The following is a 7900-nucleotide window of genomic DNA, read 5'->3' as shown; positions in this document are numbered from 1 at the left end:
TTTTTAACAAGGCTGCACGGAAAAAAAAGAATTTTCCCAGGGTAACGGCTTAGTACCCGAAGAAGGTCAGAACCTAATGTTTCCAAAATTTGAATTTAATTAAAATCGATGCGATACGTTTATCGCTATCTTCGATGGCCCGAACACACCCACAACGCATATAGAACGTACCATCCCGGCGGTCAGGCGAAAAGGCCACATAATTATCCGCGCGGACTAATACCAGGAAGTCGTCGCTGGACCACCAACATTACCCCACCTATAAAGGCTAAAAAAAAAAAAATAAAAAGATATGTACACATATATTACGATTTCAGGGATATCGCGCTCCCGGTCACGTTTCCGGCGATTAACTGCGCACTTACTTAGACTCTGGTCAGATTTAACCCTACCTAGACCGGGTTTTTTTTTGACATGGGTGGACCGGGGGGGTGCGTCTTTGGACCCCCCCCTAAGAACTCGCGAACGGTATGTCGTATGACCACCAAATTTTTTAGAGAATGGTGTGCTAGTAAAGATGTATCATATCTACAATTTTTATGTCGTTATGATGTAATATGACGTCATAATGACATCATTAATGTGATTTTATTGGCCAAAACCGTCTAAATAGGTTTTTCCCTGAGAACTAAATGGTATTCAACATAACTGTACCAAAAGTGTTTATGACAAAATACTATGGTGTACTAAGTCTTATGTTGCCCATAGCAACAACGGTGACGTCATAAAATCAAGTCATGCATATTTAAGATATCCGCCATCTTGGATCATTAATCTTTAATTTTCAAAAATAGTTTTTTTTCATGATAAAGCCTAAAATACATTGTTAACATACTAAAGACCTTCATTTAAACCTTTTTTGGAAAAGAAATGGAAGTATTGATAAAATTTTAATGAAAATAACCTGTATATACCTGTTCTAATGATATGGTCCGCCATCTTGGATTTTGGCCAATGACGTCATCAAATTAGCATAAATTATGCTAAAAAATTTACATAAAATTATATGGGATGTTATTAATATTAGAAACCATGAGTAACTTGACATAAAACCCATAAAATTCTATTGTTGAAACAAAAAGTACTAAATTTAGCAAAAAATGCCTGTCAGAAACTCGTTGCCATGGCAACACAAAAAATATTATCTTATTCCAATGATAGAGAATTGATGCCAACAATATTCTAGGAAAAGTCACCAAGTTTAACCGTTCTACGGCTAGCCGTTCAGACGCTAGGTGACATCAAAGTTGCCGCGGGCACTTTTAGCCCCCCCCCCGGTCTACGTAGGGTTAAACTCCGACCCGGAACCAAAAGTCTCATCATTGACCAATAAGGAGTCACAGAATTTTCACAGTAATTATGCAAATTAGGTAATCATTTGCATAATTGGTATCTATTGATGTTCTGCCTGCCAAATATTAAATAGATTACATGTGTAAAAGTACTATTATATAAAACACTGTCATTATAGCATTTTCTCATTAATTATGCAAACTAGGTCATCATTTGCATAATTTGTATTTAGTTTTGTACAACTCTCTCTCTCAGTAACCTACACACCAAAACTAATGAAAATACGTTGTTCCTATCTGGACTTATTGGCTTTCAAAGATTTCGCCAGAAAGTGCCCTGCAGTTCCAGAACAAGCTGCTAGGGTAAATAAACACACACCACTTATTCCTGACAGGAAAAGCTATCTGACACCAAAAATTCAAGACCATAGCATGTTCAGGACAAAAGAAACAAAAACCGGAAGTTCTGCTGCAGTACCAAGGTCATCCACCAGGAGGTCCATATTTGACATTGACCTTTGTCTTTCTAAGACTTATCAACATACCAAATATCATCACAATTCATAAAGGCGTTCTGAAGTTATGCTGACTACAAATGTGCGGAAACACAAACACACACACATACAGACACACACACACACAATGACAGACAGACAGACACGCAAAAAACAATTATACCTCCATTTTTCATGGAGGTAAAAACTGTTTCAATCGTGATATAGCCGTTTCCATTTTTTTGGCTTGCTTGTTTGAGCCTTTTTTTAATTCTAAAGTGCCCAAAGGCCTCTGCTGTAATCAGGGACTTTCAATTATGTATGATTGGACGTCTTTGCTGTAATGCAACTTTTTCAGATCATACAAAAACCGACAGGTATATGCATATAATATGGATACAATAATCTCTCACACGATAAACAAGTAAAAATGCCCTTTGAATTCACTGATTTTGTTACACCCACACTTATTACGTCTTAAGATAATTTGCCTTGTGTATGACAGGTATATGCATATAATATGGATGCAATAATATTCTACCCGATAAACAAGTAAAATGCTCTTTCGCTGATTTCTTTGTTACACCCACACTTATTACGTGTTTAAATAATTTGTCTCGAAGTAAGAGTTGTTTATTTTTCTTCACTCCACTTAGACTAAGCGAGTGTCTTGCATGGTGTAGGACGTGTTTTCCAGAGCAGGTAACTAACAAGTGGCAATATGTTAGGAGCGAGACAGCAGCCGCGGACAGGCCAGAAAAACACAGGTAAATATTGTTATATTGACAAAATATTATTGACAGGCTACGGCAAAAACAGGTATACAAGCAACTAAATATGATTTTTCGGATTTTTGTCAGATGTTTCGGTTAGCATCTACTACATTCCGTTAAGCCTTGGTCACAACTCGCCGTGCGTGCTTTTTGTCCGTACGCTTTATTGGGAGGCTACGTCTGCTACGTTTTTTTTTCTGAAAACGTGGGGAAGGAGTGGCGTCAACGCACGTCATTCGCACGGTTGCGCAAGGTATAAGAGTATGGTCTGCACGCCACGTCTGGCCGTGGGCGGTTGCGTGCATCGTTCGTTGCGCAAGCGGGAAGTGATTTGTACGTGCTTACAACGTACGATCTTTGTGCAATTGCAACTTTTTTAATACCGTAAGGTGGTCGCACTCATACGTGCTGCTTACGGTACGTACGGGGCACTCGCTTCTCTCGTATGTACGGGTGGTGAATTCGCAGACCGCACGCAGAAAATACGAATTTTCAACGTAGAAAACATCTGTTTCCAAAATCATATCCAGTTGCTTGAGTAACTGTTTTTGCGCATCTTATAACCTGCTAGCTTTTGAAAAGTCCCCATGGCAGGCTCATCTTAAAACTGGAGTATTATGGAATCCACGACCCTACGCTGAATTGGTTAAAGGCTTTCCTGACCAACAGGGACCAAACAGTAGTGGTTGAAGGGAAGGCGTCGGCTCCAGTTAATGCTTAGGTCACATTTGAAACGGTGCCCGTTCGGCATGTCCTCGGCGTAGACGCCGGCCGGCGTCATGGCGCCGAGCGTGCGCCGACTGTCAGGGTCACAATTAAATTTTCCTTTACGGCTCCCTGTCGGGGCCTGGTTGTGCCCCGGCCGGCGGCTTCAATTCATATTCATAAACTTTTGGTCCCCTTGGCGGCCGGCTTCTGTCAGGGACCCGTCCGGTGCCCGATCAGTCTCCCGTCTTGACCCGTGCGGCTTGCGGTAGGGTGCCGACCGGCTCTTACAGTTCGGCCGGGCAGCTATCAGGTCCCTGGCGGGGTCCAGGGAGGATCCTGGCGCGTCCCTGACGGGATCCCGTCGTGTTTGTAAGCCGGTATATATATATATATATATATATATATATAAGCGCTACACTGCCTGCCATCATTGCGACTTTAAATAGATGTTTCACGACACCCTACAACGTGTAGGCCCATCCATCGAGAAAAGTCCGGAGAAAGTGCTTTTTGCTGAATGCCCTCTACTTCTTGACACATTTCAATGTATCCATAATGTTTTATAATAACAGCAAATTTAGATATTACAGTCCAGTCTGTATGTAACACTTCTGTTTAATTCTATCCAGTGCCAGACAGTCCTTGCCAGCAGGCCTAAAACTCGCCATTACCCTACGTTTCCTGGCGACCGGGAACAGCAACCGAACCTTGGGAGTTTCCTTTAAGGGTAGCCCACATGCAACACAATATCACTGTTCTGAAGTACATGTATGCCGGGCTATCGTCTCGGCTGTTTTACATTGCCCATCGGCATTCTGACACACAAGTATACGGTGTAACACACGCAAGTACATGGTGTAACACACGCGTGTTGAACAGTGCGACGTAGTCTGAACAAGGAGTTTACATATGTCCCATATAACCCCATTTTCCTTACCACCTTATGCACTTATCAGCACATGTGACGTCATAATCTTAGGCAGGTGCCTGTTCGGCCGCCCGACGGGTCCCGGGCAGTGAGGTTACGGCGTCGCTTCAGCGTATTTCGACGAACGGGGCCCGAAGTGATTTTAACTCTGAGTTAAAATCGATTCGGCGACCGCGCGGGGCCAAAAATAGGCCGGCAGCCGTCGGGAAGCCCGCCGGTCTCCGTCCAGGTCCCGTTCGGTAGTGCCATAAAACACGCCGAACACGCGCCGAGCGGGCCCCTTTCTTGAATTGTGACCTTAGCATAAAGTAGCGTCCGGGGTCTCTCAGTGAACCGTCCTGGGACCATTGCTCTTCCTCTTGTATATAAATGACCTACAAGATGAGCTTGACTGTCTGTCGTATGTATCTGGGCGTCACATTGACAGGCGGTCTAAAGTGGGGTGCACATGTTAGTAATATCACAACTAAGGCGAAACAGACATTGGGAGTGCTCAAACGTAATCTGTGGGCATGTCCAACTAGAGTAAAATCACTTGCATACACCACGGCGGTCGGTTGCTAGGCCGCACGGGAGTCCCGGGCTTCCCGTGGCAGGCTGACGGTAACGGTTAAAATTTGAAAACAAACAAAAAAAAATTGAAAGATTAATTTCTCTAGAAAATAAATGTTATGAGTGATTTTGTTTAGCGCAAATTGACAGGTAACGCTATATGCCACAAAAAGGTCAATACCATACCATTTATGGACAAAATAGACATAAAACTGACGCCAAACTACAGTACGAAGTTAAGCCATCATGAGGCCTATAATCTACCCTGACCTTTAGCTTCCAGGCATGTATATTCCGTCCAGTGGCAATAGCTTTGTTTTCTTACAAAAGATTAATGCATAAATGTATGCAATAGAATTTGAAAGTTCACTTTTTACATTCATCTGGTAAGTTACCATTGAACTCTGCTTTCAACAACGTGCTTTAAACTTGTAGTTCACGTAAACAATCATGTATATATGATTTGCCTGGCGAAAAAAAGGATATAGTAGTGATCGGTACAACTTCCTTTCACCCGCTGTGTTTTAATTTCCTACAGGAAAGCTTTACAAGACTTTAGTCTCAGTCCCTCGTTCAGTCGACAACCTCACTGCCCGAGGTAGGGCGCGCGCGTGTGTGTGCGTGTTTTCTGTACCTGACTAGACCTGACTAGAGGCATCATGCCGGATCAAAAATCCGATGCCACGACTTGCAAAACTGGTGAGTTTTCATGATATTTTGGCTTCTACTACATAAACTGATTAAATGAATGAAATATCTGTCCAAATGGTGTTATATCATTACATTTTCAAACACAACAAGCCCAGACGCGCCAATTCTTATTTAAACTTGTGTTTTTTTATGTATATTTACCCATTCATTTCTCTGAAAAGAGCCACGTAAAATGTCGTTGGCGGGTACGACATCGAACCTTTGCAAGCTCAGCTCAAAATTAATCAGAATTGTTAGATAAGTTCAGTAATGTAAAATCATGCACTATCCATAATGGGTGTAAATACCAAGAAGATGGCCAGAGACAAAACATAAAACACAAGGTTGAAGGACAGGGGCTGTTACCAGATTTCCATTAAGCATTCGAATGTTTAGAATTTAGAAGGATTCGTAGTCGTTGCATCTACCAACATGTCATTATGATTTATAGATATCGGTATAGATCATACTTAAGTCTGTTTTTTTTTTCAACATAGACCTGAATTTATCATTGTTTTACTGAAAGTGATGTTTTATTGGATTGTTGCCTTACGAAAAGAATTCTGAATTCCTTCTTTCAGGCGTCACGCCAATACAGCAGGCTCAGAATTATTGGTGGACGTCAATTGCCGCAGGTGCAAGTAACCCTAACCCCATCTACAACTCCAGAGAAGGTAAAATCACTTTTTGCAAGACTTGTCTAACTACAAAACAGCATCAACTGTACCCCCCCCACTTTTAAGCCAAACTAGGATTCCTTGAAATGAGCTTCAGAAGTAGATGTCTATTAAAAACATTTACTCGTGCACGTATTAGCAGGCTGTTTCTCGAAATATCCATTGTAATTTGGAAATGATCAGAATGAAGATCTGGTACTACTGATTAGTTCGAATATCTCTTTAGGTATGAATGTGTTGTGTAGCGGCTGCAATGTTTTTTATTGAGTTTCCCATTTTATGACAGTCCAATCACATGATGCTAATGGCCCGATATATAATTTTTACGCAAAAATTGAATATTCTAAACATATCACATCATGTGTGCTATCAGCATTTCCTATAGCTTTTAAACATATTTGTGTCATTATTCAGAGTGTTAACGCATATTTTGTGCGCAAAAATAGTTCTAGTACGGTTCTTGTTACATCGGTTTGGTCTAGACAACAACAACATACGGTGGTACCCCTCTAGTGGGACTTATTTTTTTGGATACGCCCCACATATAGACTTAGCTTGCCAGTTAAACGTACATATCATCAATATAGCTTCTGTGAACACACGTATCTTTAACCCTTGTCCTGCTGTCACGCGGCACATACAGTACCATCTATATAACACCCTGTATAGGTATGATTTGGGGGTATTTCTCGTGCAACGCATCACACCGCAGCGAAACGCAACGAATGCGGAAGTAACTATGCCATGCTGCAGGGTAAAAAAAAATTGGGGTCTATGATCTAATTAAGACATGAAATTATTGAAAAATATTGTGCCAGAAATGCCAGCAGGACATAAGGTATGGTATAATTGTGAACTCAGTCTATTTTACTGGGAATTACTGAATGAGGTTACTATCCCTCCGAAATTAAAAACTAGTAAAGGCAAATAGCATTTTCTCCCTTGTAACCAGGTTATTTTTCTTCCGTAGTGTTTCTTCACATTGAACTTTATATTAACGTTTAATCCATCTGCATTATTTTTGTTATTTTATTATTTTTGAAAAAAAATCAAAAGTACCGATTCAAGATGGCTGAAAAGGTTTAACCTGCATAACGTCCATTTTAGCGTTGTTGAGGTGTAGCAGGCCTTTATACATTCTATAATACATACTTTTTGCTTCGTTGTATTACACTGAGTTTCAAAGGGATTGACGGTTTTACCTACACTCACACAGATACTCCCAACTACATTACCTTCTTAGTTAAGACTTAGTCGTACTTCTCTTGGGTGATAAAATCAACCATTCCTACTATCATCAAGAAGAAATTTACATTTACATGATATTATCAAGCTCATATTTCATGGAGGTATGAGATCTCGAACCTCTTGTTAACATTGAACTTTATATGAATTTTATTTTATCTATCGGCATTATTTTTGCTTGTTTTATGTTTTAAAAAGAAATTAAAAGTACCGATGCAAGATGGCTGAAAAGGTTTAACGTGCATAACGTCCATTTTACCTACGCATTGTTGACCCAAAATGCGTAGCAGGCCTTTATACATTCTATAATACATACTTTTTGCTTCGTTGTATTACACTGAGTTTCAAAGGGATTGACGGTTTTACCTACACTCACACAGATACTACCAACTACACTACCTTCTTAGTCAAGATAAATTTTTAAATTCACAGTGACGTACTTCTCTTTGGTGATAAAATCAATCATTCCTACTATCATCAAGAAGAAATTTACATTTACATATTAAGCCCATATTTCATGGAGGTATGCGATCTCGGAACT

The sequence above is a fragment of the Branchiostoma belcheri genome, unplaced genomic scaffold (genome assembly GCF_001625305.1).
Source record: "Branchiostoma belcheri isolate BF01 breed outbred unplaced genomic scaffold, Haploidv18h27 scaffold44, whole genome shotgun sequence".
Lineage (NCBI taxonomy): Eukaryota > Metazoa > Chordata > Leptocardii > Amphioxiformes > Branchiostomatidae > Branchiostoma > Branchiostoma belcheri.
This window is presented reverse-complemented; position numbering follows the sequence as displayed.